This window comes from Oncorhynchus clarkii, chromosome 18 (genome assembly GCF_045791955.1).
Source record: "Oncorhynchus clarkii lewisi isolate Uvic-CL-2024 chromosome 18, UVic_Ocla_1.0, whole genome shotgun sequence".
NCBI classification, from domain to species: domain Eukaryota; kingdom Metazoa; phylum Chordata; class Actinopteri; order Salmoniformes; family Salmonidae; genus Oncorhynchus; species Oncorhynchus clarkii.
In genome coordinates, this window is record NC_092164.1 from 31,081,177 (window position 1) to 31,097,804 (window position 16,628).

A 16,628-nucleotide genomic window follows, 5' to 3' on the forward strand; every position below is an offset into this window, starting at 1 on the left:
ACAGTCCAATATGCTCTAGACGGGAGAATGGGCCTAGCATTGGCTAGCTCCAGGCTAATTGGTGCTTGCTTCGGGACAGACGTTAGCCAGGAGTAGTCACTCGGGTTGTAGCTAGCTAGCTGCGATGATCCAGTGAAAAGGTTCATGGCTGTTGTAATTGAAGTTCACTTTTTTTTTGTCTGAAAGGCATGCATTATATTGACTGGCTTTGCATGTGGACTATATAGACAAGGACGCAAGGTTTTAAGAGACACAAGGAGAAAGAAACTAATGCCTGTGACTGTGCAGACTGCAGTTGGAGAGAGTGTGTGTGTGGACTGCAGACAAATATACACCCAGCAGGCGAGGAAGCCACGTAGACAGAGTGTCACAATGGTACAGGTTTCCGGATGAGCCTCCAGGAGACTAGAATGATATAAAATAAGTTACCTTTTGAGAGGTCCTGGCACTCAACTCTTTATTGCAATTGCCTGCACAGTAAGCTGGTGCTTAAGTGATTGCCGTAGGTGTTAATTTTCTCTTATATTCTCTACAGCTTCCGCTTCCCTTCCATTTTATTGACGTCATTGGGAGAGAGCAAAACAAAGACCATTTTCCATTCCCTCAAACACACACACACACACACACACACACACACACACACACACACAGAAAAACCCTGCGTGGGCTGATTGCAGTTATTGAACACGGCATCTGTCTGAATAACAGCACATTAACAGACACAGACATCAGTGACCAGGTAGAGAGAGGGAGGGTCGAGGATGCAGGGAAAGCGAGGGAGCGAGAGAAAGAGTGAATGAAAGACAAAGAGAGCCTATTGATCTTGACGGTGTGTGTGAAATTATAGGAGCAGGGAGAAAGCGAGGCTGGATCAGAAGGGGTCGACACACAGGGTCTCCAGAGATGGAAGGGCGGAAGTAAACAGAAAAGCTGCGATTCAATAAAATGCTGAAATTCAATAATATAGCAGACATCTCTGCAGCCAACACTGCTGTCCATTACATCTCAAACAAGTTATAGTCACCTGCCTGCACAAAAGGCACATGCTTGATGTTCCCAGACAGGTATGACATCAACACCGAGACAAACCTTTCTTACTACACATTTTCTTGCACGTGCCTCATGGAATATATAGGTGCATAAAATGTTGTCTGGTAGAGACATAGGTGAGGGGAAGAAGAGGTTTATATAATACAATAATCGATTTAATTTAGCAGACGCTTTTATCTAAAGAGACTGCATCCATACATTTACGTATGAGTGGCCCCAGCGTGAATCGATCCCTGCAAGAGCCAAGCCCTACCAACTGAGCCACACACAACCACAGAGAAAAGACCACAGAGGAGATTCAATGTGACTAGACAAAACAGGAGGAAGAGGCAGTAAACATACCTTCAAGCGTGTCTGCTGCCCTACTGACAACACCTCATAAGCCATCTCTAGCAGGGAACACAGCAGCAGCCCCGGAAACACCTGCTCCTTCTGCTAAACCTCCATTGATTCCAGAGGTAGTGCAGCGAAGCTGTTAGCTACAAGGAAGTTGTTGTTAACCCTGCAAATATGTTCCTCTAATTGAGGCAGAGGATCCTCAAGATGCGACCAGGTTTGCTGGGGTGTTGTGCAGCCAGGAAACGCCCGAGGACGCTCTCTGATCTGAGGGCTGCTGCAGCTGGTCAGTAGATGTCAACAAGACGGTTCAAAACAACCACGAACAGCCGTTAGGTGGGAAGAACTGAACCGAGGATGGAAACAAAACAATACTTAATTTCAAGTAGCTTAGGGTGACCTACCTAATGTCATGGGTTGAAATCCAGCAACTCTTTCCTCTCCGTCTATCCGATCCAATAAAAATAAAATATGAGAGCAGTGGGACTGCATCCCTCCTTTTAAAAAAGAACAAAAGTACTACATTATCAAGATAAAGGAAGTCCTGATTCATCCCCAATGTTCCAATACAGCCCACCTGAGTTATTAGCTCTGTGTCACCTGCGTGCGCACTGAGCTCCAAGGGAATAACTCTCATCGGACGACTAAGCACTAAGCAGTCATTGAGGATCTGAATCAACAGATGCAATGATATTGTAATTAGTATTTAAAAAATATTTTGTTTTGGATCGATTTGTGCAACCATGGACCTGTGGAAGACTAGCTGTCTAGGCAATGGAATGTTGTGAGGTTTAAGCTGGGATAGTGGGTCAGGTCACAGCAGGAGGTAGGTCATTGATGGGGGGGGGGGGGTTACAATGAAAAATATCAGGAAAATAACTGCTTCCTCTGGATGAAAAGAGAGGTTTGATCCCTAAGCAGAAGACATGCCTTACATTTCTATGTCCAATTAAATTGTGTTCTTAGGAAATATTTTTTTTTTAAATAAAATATATGGGGCGACATCAATTACAAATTGTTCACCCCAATCAACTGTATGGTCTGTGGTCATCATTGATCCTATATGAATCTTGTCCTATATTTCAGAGAGAGGCAGCCCAAGTTTGAGGCCTGAATGCGAGCCTGTCCTCTGTGACTGCACATGCTGCAAATCAATGATGGCAACAGCTTAGGAGTGGTCGACGCTTACGGCACACGCTTCTGAATGACGCACATCGGAGAGGAAAGAACACAAGGACCACTGAGACACAGAGGCAGGAAAACAGCTGGACTATGAAGAACATGTCAATCAGATCAGTGCACTGAGGTAAAAGAGTCTCACCTGTGACTGTGAATGGAAGCAGAACCTTGATGTGGCGCCTGCTAAGAGGTGCAAAGCAAAGCAGTAGCCTGCCGGACGGACATAGTGTCAGTTATATGTTGAAAACATGAACACGACATTATTGTTCTGTAGAACTATAGTTCACACATGGAAATGCTGTATCTGCTTTTAGACTCTGCAATCTTTGTTTTCTAACAATTTCTAATGCAGACCCTCAGATAACTATCAGCACACACATTAATAAAAAAAAACAGGTTGAGTCCTTGATTGAGTCCTGAGAAAGAGTTAAAGAAATAGAGAAAAACAGAGTAATTTAACATCAATAGTATTTTTGCACAGGCTTTTGTAAAAATCCAACAAAATAACTCTGGAATAAATAAAATGTTGGGTTTTTGTTGTCATAGTATCCTAACTAGAATGTGTGTAACCTTTATTTAACTAGGCACGTCATTTAAGAACACATTCTTATTTACAATGACTGCCTACACTGGCCAAACCCGGGCGACGCTGGACCAATTGTGCACCACCCTATGGGACTCCCAATCACAGCCAGTTGTAATACAGCCTGGATTCAAACCAGGGCGTCTGTAGTGACAGCTCTAGCACTGAGATGCAGTGCCTTGGACTGCTGCACCACTCGGGAGCCCAAAGTGCTGTATTGTTATGCACTAGTCTGTGTCATCCACTACTTGACTCACAGTTCAGCCAGTAAAGGAAGGGCTTACAATGAAATAAAGACAGAAGGGGTTGAGTGACATTAAGATGATAGAGGGTGGCCTATCACTCAAAACAGGAATAGAACCCATGCTGTAAAAGGATGATCTTTCCTCTTTATTTGGATCCCCATTAGCTGTCGCCATGATGTACACCTATTACTATGAAATTATTAACGGGGAACCACTTGCTATAAGTCAGCAAGAAGCTATGAAATAGTTAAAATTATAAGTAGGGTAACGTATAATTCTGAAGGCAATGCATTCTTGGAGACAGAAATTTTGACAAAACACACACGATTTATTTAGAAATAACCAGGGTAAAACAAGGAATGTACAGGATGAATAAATAATGGAGATTATGAATGCATAATTATGTACTAATGTGATAGGGTACAGAATCAGAGTCACAAACAGGGAATGAGGTTTGGGATGAGTTGGACCCCAGAGCGAAGGATAAGCAGCCAACAAGTGCTGAGCATATGTGGGAACTCCTTCAAGACTGTTGGAAAAGCATTCCAGGTGAAGCTGGTTGATAGAATTCCAAGCGTGTGCAAAGCTATCATCAAGGCAAAGGGTGGCTACTTTGAAGAATCTAAAATCTAAAATCTATTTTGATTTGTTTAACACTTTTTTGGGAACTACTTGATTCCATATGTGTTATTCAGGTGAATCAGACTTCTAGGAATCACAGGAATTCACAATGACAACAGATAACACAAAAGGCAAGTTATCGCTCTGAAAACAGATCACAAAAAAATGCAGGGGATGGCTCTGATGTAATCTTCAATAGTGCTGAAGAGATAAGCAATGCAAAGTGGATAGAGCGTGAGAGCCGAGCTAGCTTCAACAGACAAATGTACACTATATAAATGTAATGAACTTCAGTATGAAGAAAAAACATTTCTCAACAGGAAAAGTAAGCCCTATCTGGTAGAAAGGTACTTGAGGAGGATTAGACTGTGCTTTATAAACCATGACTATTGTGTTCCAACCACATCTAGGCTATATTGTCATTGGACGTCACCCAAAAGCTTAGTCTTACTACGTACATAAAGGCGGTGTACATTGTAGGTGAATATAAGGGAACATTTCCTTGCCGCATGAGACTGCATTAAGTTTCAATTACAGAACTAACACACTGAATGTAGATGCAATGGACGTGTACACCTTATCAGTATTCAAAGGAGAGGAATTGACCCTAACCAGATGCAATATTTGCTAAACAACCCAAATTCACAAAGGGCAGTAGAGATGGAAGAGAGCAATACATTCTGAACGGAAGTGGCATAAGCATGAACTCAGATCACGAGTTTACAGGGTCCCCGTCGCAAGGCTGGAATGAATCATCTGTCTGGTGCTGCCTCAGCTTCCGGCTGCACTGCACGGAATGCCAATGGGGCAATTAGCGCCCCCAAGCAACAGAACGTGCTGTGCCCTCTGGGGATGAGAGAGCATGGTGTTGAATTCATAACTGCAATAGTGTAAGGGAGTGTGTACACTTCTTACTATGAAATTATTAATGGGGAACCACTTGCTATAAAATAGTTACAATTATAAGTATGGGAAACTTATAATTCTGAAGGCAGTTAAATTCTTAAAATGACAAGGCAATGCTTTCTTGGAGACAGTGGATATTTTTACAAAACACATCCGATTTAATCAGAAATACCCAGGATAAAACAAGGAATGTACAGGATGAATGAATAATGGAGGTTGTAAATGCAAAATGATGTACTAATGGGATAGGATACAGAATCAGAGTCACAAACAGGGAACGAGGATTAGAGGGCCTAAAATCAAACAAGCAGTTACTCTTGATATTTCAGAAGGAAATAAGACAGGGATTATAGGAGAATTAGAAATATAAATAATACAAGTAAAGTGTTGGACCCATGTTTCATATCCCAGACGTGTTTCATACGCACAAAAATATTATTTCTCTCAAATTGTGCACAAAAGTGTTTACATCCTGTTTATATTTATTTACTTTTCTGCTCTTTTGCACGCCAGTATCTCTACCTGCACATGACCATCTGATAATTTATCACTCCAGTGTTAATCTGCAAAATTGTAATTATCCGCCTACCTCCTCATGCCTTTTGCACACAATGTATATAGACTCTTTTTTTCTTTCTACTGTGTTATTGACTTGTTTACTCCATGTGTAACTAACTATGTGTTGTTGTCTGTTCACACTGCTATGCTTTACCTTGGCCAGGCAGTTGTAAATGAGAACTTGTTCTCAACTAGTCTACCTGGTTAAATAAAGGTGAAATAGAAAAATATAGTAAAAAATTATCCCTGTTAGTGAGCATTTCTCCTTTGCCAAGATAATCCATCCACCTTACAGGTATGGCATATCAAGAAGCTGATTAAACAGTGTGATCATTACATACAGTTTGTCACGTCCTGACCATAGAATTTATTTTCTATGGTGGAGTAGGTCAGGGAGTGACTGGGGGGGTGTTCTAGTTTATTATTTCTATGTTTATTCTATGTTTTCTATTTCTTTGTTGGCCGGGTCTGGTTCCCAATCAGAGGCAGCAGTCTATCGTTGTCTCTGATTGGGGATCATACTTAGGCAGCCTTTTTCCACTTTGTGGGATCTTGTTTATGTATAGTACATGTGAGCACTGCATTTTCTTCACGTTTCATTTTTCTTCTGTTTTGTTTGGTGAGTTTATTATTTATTAAACATGTGGAATTCTATGCACGCTGCGCCTTGGTCCAATCATTATTTGAGATGCGTTCTGTGTCCTAGAGATGAACGTACTTTGGAGCGACAAGTGCAAATCAATCGCAGAACAACAGCAAAGGACCTTGTAAAGATGCTGGAGGAAACAGGTACAAAAGTATCTATATCGACAGTAAAACGAGTCCTATATCGACATAACCTGAAAGGCTACTCAGCAAGGAAGAAGCCACTGCTCCAAAACCACCATAAAAAAGTCAGACTACGGTTTGCAACTGCACATGGGTACAAAGATCGTACTTTTGGAGAAATGCCCTCTGGTGTGATGAAACAAATATAGAACTGTTTAGCCAAAATGACCATCATTATGTTTGGAGGAAAAAGGGGGAGGCTTGCAAGCCCAAGAACACCATCCCGACTGTGAAGCACAGGGGTGGCAGCATCTTATTGTGGGGTGCTTTGCTGCAGGAGGAACTGGTGCACTTCACAAAATAGATGGCATCATGAGGGAGGAAAATTACATGCATATATTGATATATAATCTCAAGACATCAGTCAGGAAGTTAAGACTTGGTCGCAAATGGGTCTTCCAAATGGACAATGACCTCAAGCATACTTCCAAAGTTGTGGAAAAATGGCTTAAGGACAACAAAGTCAAGGTATTGGAGTGGCCATCACAAAGCCCTGACCTCAAGCCTATAGAACATTTGTGGGCAAAACTGAAAAAGCGTGTGCGAGGAAGGGGGCCTACAAACCTGACTCGGTTACACCAGCTCTGCCAGGAGGAATGGGCCAAAATTCACCCAACTTATTGTGGGAAGCTTGTGCAAGGCTACCCGAAACATTTGACCCAAGTTAAACAATGTAAAGGCAATGCTACCAAATACTAATTGAGTGATGTGATGAATGAAATGAAAGCTGAAATAAGTAATTCTCTACTATTATTCTGATATTTCACATTCTTAAAATAAAGTGGTGAACCTAACTGACCTAAGACAGGGAATTTTTACTAGGATTAAATGTCAGGAATTGTGAAAAACTGAGATTAAATGTAGTTGGTTAAGGTGTATGTAAACTTCCGACTTCAACTGTAGGTGCACCTTCTTTCTGCTGGCTACAATAAAAGTCCCTCTAAAATGTGCAGTTTTGTCACACAACACAATGCCGCATATGTCTCAAGTTTTGATGGAGCGTGCAGTTGGCATGCTGACTGCAAGAATGTCCACCAGAGTGGTTGCCATGGTAGTGAAATTAACATTAAATTCCATCAGTCACCTCCAAAGTTGTTTTAGAGAATTTGGCAGTACTTCCAACCGGCCTCCCAACCACAGACCATGTGTAACCTCCCCAGCCCAGGACCTCCACTTCCACATCCAGCTTCCTCCCCTACGGGATCGTCTGAGACCAGCTGATGAAACTGAGGAGTATTTATGTCTGTAATAAAGCCCTTTTGTGGGGAAAACCTCAGACTGATTTGCTGGGCCTGGCTCCCCAGTGGGTGGGCCTATGCCCTCACAGGCCCACCCATGGCTGAGCCAACTGAATTTATTTCAATCGACTGATTTCATTATATGAACTGTAACTCAGTAAAATCAATGAAATTGTTGCATGTTGTGTTATCTTTTTCAGTATATATCATGTCTGGAACCAACGGTCTTCAGGGAACTCTCCATAGTGTACAGTCCAAAACAAAGAATTTCAGAATCACAATTTGCAACCATTTCTAAAAACCTGTTTTTGCATTGCCATTATGGGGTATTATGTGTAGATGGATGAGGGGAGGGGGGGGGGGAGTATTTAATCCATTTTAGAATAAGGCTTTAACAACAAAATGTGGAAAAGTCAAAGATGTCTGGTTACTTTCTGAATGCACCGTATTCTCAAACTAACAGCAGTGCCTATATGATGTCCTTCCATGCAGGTGTGATATGCTGGAATGATGCTTCTACGCAAATGTTGTAGGCTAATATAAATCCCAAAATGGAAGGCAAACAAATTTCCCTTAAAAGTCCATGTTGCTCTTTCTTTACCTACTGCATGTGCAGCAGCTGGACACAATTCGACATGACAGTGCCATAGTGGTTTACAATATTCTTATCACACTATGCCTGGCTGGATCTCCAATTAAACAAATTGTGGACACAGACGACCTAAGAAGTCCCGAGACGTTTGTTAATTAAAGACTTTGATCAACAGGCTGGTGTCGCCTGGCGCCATTTGTGACACAGCCGACGACCTGTCTCTTCCCTCATGTCTCAGGTGAATGAGGCCTAAGTATGGGACTCAAACTGCATTCTAATGAACTTGAATCTTTACCCACGTTGTCATAGAAAACACTCGCCCGACTCTTTAGGTTGTTCAAACGCAACACACATTTACGGCTCCATTCACGAATGCACTCTCACTGTAGAGCAACCTTTTAAACTAAAAGCAAGCACTTTTCACTTCAACCGTTTATCGCTCAAATCGCTAGTCTTTTGTCAAGACAAGCCATGCTTGGATTGCTGGATGATATGAGCGTGGTTTATCTTGACAAAAGATGATGGCTGGAACATCCAAATAAATGTTCTCAGCACTTGATATGTGATAGTTTTTTTTTATGAATCAACAGTTGTTCCTCTGATGGTGCTGACATGTCTGCCTTGTTCTTCCTGCCATTCATACTCTGTCTTATCCAAACAACAGACTAAACAGGGGGAGGTTTTACTACTGGTGGGTTGCTCTGACTGCACTCTTCCCACAAAACAAGACTTCTTTGTAAAACTCCGTGTTTACAGTAGTGACATTTCTGTCTTTTGGTGGGCTGATGGGTGTGGGACATTTTAGTATTTTTGCGAGTTGATGTGTGTCTGTTCACTGATGGCTGGTTGCTGATGGCGCTGCTGTGGATAACAGCTGTATTACTGTTTCTGCTACCAATTCTGCTATTTTGTTGCTCTGGTTCTGTAATAGTCACATTGTTGCTATACACCTGTGTCAAAATCCTACGGTTCTTACGTTTTTAACAGTACTAAGCATGTGTTTGTAGAACTTATAGTTTTTAAATCAAAATGTACAAGGTATGTTATAATTTGAGTCTCTTAGAAAATGCCACCAGAGGGCGTCAGGTTTTACAGATAGTTCACCCAAATTACAATATGACATATTGGTTTCCTTACCATATCGCATTCTTAGCCCTAGTGGCTCAAATCCAATGCAAGTCAATTGTAAATACATTAGCATTTTTGTGCTTCATATCCAAATCATCCATAAGTAACATAATTGAGTTACATAATACATTTTTTGATACTTTAGGATGATGAATCGTGAAAATGAATCGTGAAAATGCTAATAAAGGTACCATTGACTTGCATTGAAATTGTGCCACAAATTAAAAATATAATGCTTTTGAAACAGTGGCCAACTAAACCAAAGCATGGGTTTCTGTCATACTTTGTCAATAGATTGCTTACAGGCAACTGGGTATGGCAGAGTATGGCAGTCGTGATACCCTAGCTCAGGTTTCCCCAACTGGTGGACCGCGAGTGTTTTCTTAGCAAAAACATTTTTTTAATTAGGGAAATTTGTTTACAAGTATTCCCACGCATAATAGAGAGACACGTGATCATATACAAATGCAAGCAAGGTTTGAAATTATTATGTTTTAGTCAAATATTTTAGGTCAAGGGGGTAGGCAGGGTGCTTTGTATTGCCAGACTTGGTGTCATTCAAGTCTTTCTCTGAGGGTGTGAAGTGACAAGATCTCCAGCAGCGGGGACCATTCTCCTCAACTTTAACCTCATTGCCTGCAAGGTTGGGGTGGGCACCATTGTCCTCAGACACTTCACGCTCACAGTCCAAAAGGTTGGGTGGGGGGGGGGGGTGTATTCCTCGTCACTGATTTATCTGACTCACAGATTCTTCATCAGAATAAAACAATATTTCTACTTGAAACCGGACATTATCTCTACTCTATCATAATCTGTCAAAAGTTACGTTTTTCTGTCAGGAGTGACTTAGATTGTAACTATGGTTACTCATTGCCATCTCAGACCTTGCCCCATTTCCACCTTCCACAAATGAAATATACCCACCCCCTACAAACCACCCTAAAATGGTTTCATCCAAATCTGGTAACCTTGTTGAGCTGGTCAAGAGGTGATAATCTGTGAGGTGGTAACATTTCATTTGCTTTGTGATTTGTCAAAACCTGTAAATGATTTGTCAAGTCATGTACTCTGGTTCTTGTATACACTGTAACAAGCAATTTGTAATATGCTGAAAAGTGGCCAAATTAAGTTGACCTTGACTTTGACTTTGTTTATTTGTGTTTTATAGTGAATGGCATTCTGGGATTAGGGAGTTTTCGCTTGTCAAACGTAAACATACACTTACCTTCCAAAAGTTTTTGAAAGAAAAGCAATTTTTTTTGTCCATTAAAATAACATCAAATTGATCAGAAATACAGTGTAGACATTGTTAATGTTATAAATTACTATTGTAGCTGGAATATCTACATAGGCCTAGAGGCCCATTATCAGCAACCATCACTCCTATGTTCCAATGGCATGCTGTGTTCCAATGGCGATTCCAAGTTTATAATTTTAAAAGGCTAATTGATCATTAGAAAACCCTTTTGCAATTATGTTAGCACAGCTGAAAACGGTTGTCTGATTAAAGAAGCAATACAACTGGCCTTCTTTAGACTAATTGAGTATCTGGAGCATCAGCATTTGTGGGTTCGATTACAGGCTCCAAATGGCCAGAAACAAATAGGTTTCAGAAGAAAGTTATCAGTCTGTTCTTGTTCTGAGAAATGAAGGGTATTCCATGCAGGAAATTGCCAAGAAACTGAAGATCTTGTACAACGCTGTGTACTACAGCCTTCATAGAAATCAAATCAAATCAAATCAAATTTTATTTGTCACATACACATGGTTAGCAGATGTTAATGCGAGTGTAGCGAAATGCTTGTGCTTCTAGTTCCGACAATGCAGTAATAACAAGTAATCTAACTAACAATTCCAAAACTACTGTCTTGTACACAGTGTAAGGGGATAAAGAATATGTACATAAGGATATATGAATGAGTGATGGTACAGAGCAGCATAGGCAAGATACAGTAGATGGTATCGGGTACAGTATGTACAAATGAGATGAGTATGTAAACAAAGTGGCATAGTATAGTATAAAGTGGCTAGTGATACATGTATTACATAAGGATACCGTCGATGATATAGAGTACAGTATATACGTATGCGTATGAGATGAATAATGTAGGGTAAGTAACATTTATATAAGGTAGCATTGTTTAAAGTGGCTAGTGATATATTTACATCATTTCCCATCAATTCCCATTATTAAAGTGGCTGGAGTTGAGTCAGTGTCAGTGTGTTGGCAGCAGCCACTCAGTGTTAGTGGTGGCTGTTTAACAGTCTGATGGCCTTGAGATAGAAGCTGTTTTTCAGTCTCTCGGTCCCAGCTTTGATGCACCTGTACTGACCTCGCCTTCTGGATGATAGCGGGGTGAACAGGCAGTGGCTCGGGTGGTTGATGTCCTTGATGATCTTTATGGCCTTCCTGTGACATCGGGTGGTGTAGGTGTCCTGGAGGGCAGGTAGTTTGCCCCCGGTGATGCGTTGTGCAGACCTCACTACCCTCTGGAGAGCCTTACGGTTGAGGGCGGTGCAGTTGCCATACCAGGCGGTGATACAGCCCGCCAGGATGCTCTCGATTGTGCATCTGTAGAAGTTTGTGAGTGCTTTTGGTGACAAGCCGAATTTCTTCAGCCTCCTGAGGTTGAAGAGGCGCTGCTGCGCCTTCTTCACGATGCTGTCTGTGTGAGTGGACCAATTCAGTTTGTCTGTGATGTGTATGCCGAGGAACTTAAAACTTGCTACCCTCTCCACTACTGTTCCATCGATGTGGATAGGGGGGTGTTCCCTCTGCTGTTTCCTGAAGTCCACAATCATCTCCTTAGTTTTGTTGACGTTGAGTGTGAGGTTGTTTTCCTGACACCACACTCCGAGGGCCCTCACCTCCTCCCTGTAGGCCGTCTCATCGTTGTTGGTAATCAAGCCTACCACTGTTGTGTCGTCCGCAAACTTGATGATTGAGTTGGAGGCGTGCGTGGCCACGCAGTCGTGGGTGAACAGGGAGTACAGGAGAGGGCTCAGAACGCAACCTTGTGGGGCCCCAGTGTTGAGGATCAGCGGGGAGGAGATGTTGTTGCCTACCCTCACCACCTGGGGGCGGCCCGTCAGGAAGTCCAGTACCCAGTTGCACAGGGCGGGGTCGAGACCCAGGGTCTCGAGCTTGATGACGAGCTTGGAGGGTACTATGGTGTTGAATGCCGAGCTGTAGTCGATGAACAGCATTCTCACATAGGTATTCCTCTTGTCCAGATGGGTTAGGGCAGTGTGCAGTGTGGTTGAGATTGCATCGTCTGTGGACCTATTTGGGCGGTAAGCAAATTGGAGTGGGTCTAGGGTGTCAGGTAGGGTGGAGGTGATATGGTCCTTGACTAGTCTCTCAAAGCACTTCATGATGACGGATGTGAGTGCTACGGGGCGGTAGTCATTTAGCTCAGTTACCTTAGCTTTCTTGGGAACAGGAACAATGGTGGCCCTCTTGAAGCATGTGGGAACAGCAGACTGGTATAGGGATTGATTGAATATGTCCGTAAACACACCGGCCAGCTGGTCTGCGCATGCTCTGAGGGCGCGGCTGGGGATGCCATCTGGGCCTGCAGCCTTGCGAGGGTTAACACGTTTAAATGTCTTACTCACCTCGGCTGCAGTGAAGGAGAGACCGCATGTTTTCGTTGCAGGCCGTGTCAGTGGCACTGTATTGTCCTCAAAGCGGGCAAAAAAGTTATTTAGTCTGCCTGGGAGCAAGACATCCTGGTCCGTGACTGGGCTGGGTTTCTTCCTGTAGTCCGTGATTGACTGTAGACCCTGCCACATGCCTCTTGTGTCTGAGCCGTTGAATTGAGATTCTACTTTGTCTCTGTACTGGCGCTTAGCTTGTTTGATAGCCTTGCGGAGGGAATAGCTGCACTGTTTGTATTCGGTCATGTTACCAGACACCTTGCCCTGATTAAAAGCAGTGGTTCGCGCTTTCAGTTTCACACGAATGCTGCCATCAATCCACGGTTTCTGGTTAGGGAATGTTTTAATCGTTGCTATGGGAACGACATCTTCAACGCACGTTCTAATGAACTCGCACACCGAATCAGCGTATTCGTCAATGTTGTTATCTGACGCAATACGAAACATCTCCCAGTCCACGTGATGGAAGCAGTCTTGGAGTGTGGAGTCAGCTTGGTCGGACCAGCGTTGGACAGACCTCAGCGTGGGAGCCTCTTGTTTTAGTTTCTGTCTGTAGGCAGGGATCAACAAAATGGAGTCGTGGTCAGCTTTTCCGAAAGGGGGGCGGGGCAGGGCCTTATATGCGTCGCGGAAGTTAGAGTAACAATGGTCCAAGGTCTTTCCTCCCCTGGTTGCGCAATCGATATGCTGATAAAATTTGGGGAGTCTTGTTTTCAGATTAGCCTTGTTAAAATCCCCAGCTACAATGAATGCAGCCTCCGGATAAATTGTTTCCAGTTTGCAGAGAGTTAAATAAAGTTCGTTCAGAGCCATCGATGTGTCTGCTTGGGGGGGGATATATACGGCTGTGATTATAATCGAAGAGAATTCTCTTGGTAACAGCGCAAACTGGCCCTAACCAGAATAGAAAGAGGAGTATGAGGCCCCGGTGTACAACTGAGCAAGAGGACAAGTACATTAGACTGTCTAGTTGGAGAAACAGACACCTTACTTATTTAGACTAATTGAGTATCTGGAGCATCAGCATTTGTGGGTTCGATTACAGGCTCAAAATGGCCAGAAACAAATAACTTTCTTCTGAAACCCATCAATCTATCAACTGGCAACTTCATTAAATAGTACCTGCAAAACACAAGTCTCAACATCAACAGTGAAGAGGCGCCTCCGGGATGCTGGCCTTCTAGGCAGAGTCGCAAAGAAAAAGCCATATCTCAGACTGGTCAATACAAATAAAATATTAAGATGGGCAAAAGAACACAGACACTGGACAAAGGAAAATTTGGGGAAAAAAGTGTTCAAAGTTTGAGGTGTTCGGATCACAAAGAAGAACATTCGTGAGACGCAGAAAAAAATGAAAAGATGCTGGAGGAGTGCTTGACGCCATATGTCAAGCATGGTGGAGGCAATGTGATGCTGCTTTGAAGGTAGTAAAGTGGGAGATTTGTACAGGGTAAACAAGATCTTGAAGAAGGAAGGCTATCAGTCCATTTTGCAACGCCATGGCATACCCTGTGGACGGTGCTTAATTGGAGCCAATTTCCTCCTACAACAGGAAAATGACCCAAAGCACAGCTCCAAACTATGAAAAAACTATTTAGGGAAGAAGCAGTCAGCTGGCATTCTGTCTATAACAGAGTGGCCAGCACAGTCACCAGATCCCAACCCTATTGAGCTGTTGTGGGAGTAGCTTGACCGTATGGTACATAAGAAGTGCCCATCAAGCCAATCCATCTTGTAGGAGGTGCTTCAGGAAGCATGGGGTGAAATCTCTTCAGATGACCTCAAATTGACAACTAGAATGCCAAAGGTCTGCAAGGCTGTATTGCTGCAAATGGAGGATACTTTTATGAAAGCAAAGTTTGAAGGACACAATAATTTTTTCAATTAAAAATGATTATTTATAACCTTGTCAACGTCTTGACTATATTTCATACTTGTTTTCAAGGAAAACAAGGATATTTCTAAGTGACCCCAAACTTTTGAATGGTAGTGTACATGGCTGCCGTCATAAAGAATTTAGCTGACACGTATCTCTTTTTTTAAACAATATTACATTTTGGCCCCCTTGTTCTCACCAGAGATGTGCTACATTGTAAACAAGTCTGTTAGGTTGCTAAATTATATTTTGTTTATTTAACCTGCTATTTAGACTAGTTTATGGAATGAGTTTGGCTGTGGATATGTTCCGTGTGATGCCTAGATTGTCACCTTAGAGCTTTTTATGTCTCTATTTTGGTTTGGTCAGGGCATTCTATGTTCCTTTTTCTATGTTTTTGTATTTCTTTGTTTTTGGCCGGGTATGGTTCTCAATCAGGGACAGCTGTCTACCGTTGTCTCTGATTGGGAACCATACTTAGGTAGCTTTTTCCCACAGGGTTTTTGTGGGTAGTTAATTTCGGTTTCGGTTATTCTCTTGTTTATTTTTGTTATAGTGTTCAGTTTTAATAAAACAATCATGAACACTTACCACTCTGCGCTTTGGTCCGATGATTCCTCTTCTTCAGACGACAAATACCGTTACAGAACTACCCACCACAAACGGACCAAGCAGCGTGGTAACGAGGAGCAGAGGGTTCAGGACTCCTGGACTTGGGAGGAGAAATCGGAAGGACAGGGACCCTGGAGACAGGCTGGGGAATATCGTCGCCCGAAGGAAGAACTAGAGGCAGCTAAAGCTGAGAGGCGGCGATATGAGGCAAGGCAGCGCAGAGATTGGCGGAGTCAGGCGATAGACCTGAGCCAACTTCCCGTGCTTACCAGAAGCAGCGTGGTACTGGTCAGGCACCGTGTTATGCGGTGAAGCGCACGGTGTCTCCATTGTTTGTACAGATGAACGTGGTACCTTCAGGCTTTTGGAAATTGCTCCCAAGTATGACCCAGACTTGTGGAGGTCTACAATCTTTATTCTGAGGTCTTGGCTGATTTCTTTTGATTTTCCCATGATGTCAAGCAACGGGGCACTGAGTTTGAAGGGAGGCCTTGAAATGCATCCACAGGTACACCTCCAATTTACTCAAATTATGTCAATTAGCCTATCAGAAGCTTCTAAAGCCATGACACAATTTTCTGGAATTTTCCAAGCTGTTTAAAGGCACAGTCGACTTAGTGTATGTAAACTTCTGACCCACTGGAATTGTGATACAGTGAATTATAAGTGAAATAATCTGTCTGTAAATAATTGTTGGAAAAATTACTTGTGTCATGCACAAAGTAGATATCCTAACCGACTTGCCAAAACTATAGTTTGTTAACAAGAAATTTGTGGAGTTGTTGAAATTTTAAGGACTTCCGACTTCAACTGTATGATAAGGAAGCAATACCCAGAGCTGCAGCTCCATACTACTTGTTAGACATAGAGAACTTATAATGTATACTCGTTGTTGGGTTGGGATTGGTGTGGGGGTCTGTGGGTGGCTTTTGATAATTTTTTGGGTTTCCTCATGTCTTGCACATTGTTAGAAAAAATGTTGGTCCAATCGAATGTAAGGTACTATATTTTAGGAATATTATATGAATCCTATAAATGTAAATGGACAATTAAGGTGCTATCAATTCGGTTTATTTCTCAGAGATCAAATTATATTTCAACAAAATAATGTTGCAGGAATGCTAACTTTTCTGTTTCTAACTGCAGAAATGATTTCAAACCTATCTGAAATGGTGGGTGTCATGGCTTGCTGAAAAACATGGAACGACCCGTGTTA